This window comes from Cebus imitator, unplaced genomic scaffold (assembly GCF_001604975.1).
Source record: "Cebus imitator isolate Cc_AM_T3 unplaced genomic scaffold, Cebus_imitator-1.0 Scaffold509, whole genome shotgun sequence".
In the NCBI taxonomy this organism is placed as follows: Eukaryota; Metazoa; Chordata; class Mammalia; order Primates; family Cebidae; genus Cebus; species Cebus imitator.
This window is the reverse complement of record NW_016107824.1, coordinates 45,016-46,479: the sequence shown is the minus strand read 5'-3', so window position 1 is coordinate 46,479 and position 1,464 is coordinate 45,016. Positions and strand designations below refer to the sequence as shown.

The 1,464-nt window shown below is 54.0% G+C and overlaps 1 protein-coding gene across 1 annotated transcript in view; it reads right to left on the bottom strand.

Moving 5' to 3' along the window:
* Positions 1–1,464, bottom strand: part of CTU2 (cytosolic thiouridylase subunit 2) — a 9,597-nt gene that overhangs the window by 5,251 nt on the left and 2,882 nt on the right. The window lies entirely within an intron of this gene.

Here is a 1,464-nt window from a genome sequence, read left to right as displayed (position 1 = left end):
TTTTTTTTTTGTTGTTGTTGAGACTGAGTTTCGCCTCATTGCCCAGGCCGAAGTGCAATGGCGAAATCTTAGCTCACCGTGCCTCCTGGAATCAAGCAATTCTCCTGCATCACCTCTCGAGTAGCCGGGATTACAGGCCTGTGCCACCACCCCCAACTAACATGGTATTTTTAGTAGAGACAGGGTTTCTCCACGTTGGTCAGGCTGGTCTCAAACTCCCAACCTCAGGCGATCTGCCCGCCTCGGCCTCCTAAAGTGCTGGGATTACAGGTGTGAGCCACCATGCCCAGCAGGGAACTGCATTTTTAAGAGACAGGGTCTCGATCTGTCACCAGGCTGGAGTGCAGTGGCACAGTAATAACTCCTGGGCTCCTGTGATCCTTCTGCCTTGGCCACCCAGGTAGACAGGACTACAGGTCACAGGCACGTGCCACCATACCTGGCTAATTTTTGTATTTTTTGTAGAGAGAAGGTCTCACTATATTGTCCAAACTGGTCTCAAACTCCTGGCCCCTAGTGATCCTCCTGCCTGGGCCTCCCAAAGTGCTGAGGTTACAGGCGTGAGCCACCATGCCCAGCTGTAATCTTCATTCCTAGTAAATGTTCCAGCCACCTGACTCTGGTTCAGATTCTTGGCCCTGGCTATATGTTGGAACCACACAAACCAATTGAGTCAAAATGTCTAGGCATGAGGCCTAGGAATCTGCCTTTTAAAGCTCTCCTGCAATCCCCCAGGATGTAGCTTTGGGCGTGGGGAGCATCACACAAGGAGAACAGGTGCTGGGCTTCACCTCCTGGCTGTGGGCCAGGAGGACCTGTGTGCCCCACACCAACAGCTGGGATTCAAGCGTGGTGGGTCTGCGCGGACATGCCGTGTCTGGGCTCCTGAAATCTCACTGTCCCCTCTGTGTCAGGCAAGGCCAGGGTTCCCCTGTATGCTGATCTGAATCATCACTGGGGAGCCCAGCTCGACCTAGACTCCTAAGGCCTTCACCTGGAGACCCAGCTCCCCACTCCTCGGCACCAGCGAGCACAGCACATTAAAACTCTGGCCTCGGCAGGAGCCCTGCTGACCACAGAGGCCTTGCATGGAGCCACCGCAGCCTCTCCTCCATAAATCCTCCCAGCAGCCTAGTGTACACGGCAATTTCAGAAGTTCCTGAGTGGTTAAAGAAGTACTACCTTGGCCGGGCACGGTGGCTCCTGCCTGTAATCCCAGCACTTTGGGAGGCTGAGGCAAGTGGTTCACCTGAGGTCAGGAGTTACAGACCAGCCTGGGCAACACGGTGAAACCCCATCTCTACTAAAAATACAAAAACTTAGCTGGGCCTGATAGCAGGCTCCTTAGTCCCAGCTACTCAAGAGACTGAGGCAAGAGAATCTACTTGAACTTGGGAAGCGAAGGTTGCAGTGAGCTGAGGTCGCACCACTGCACTCTAGCCTGGACAACAAGAGGGAAACTCC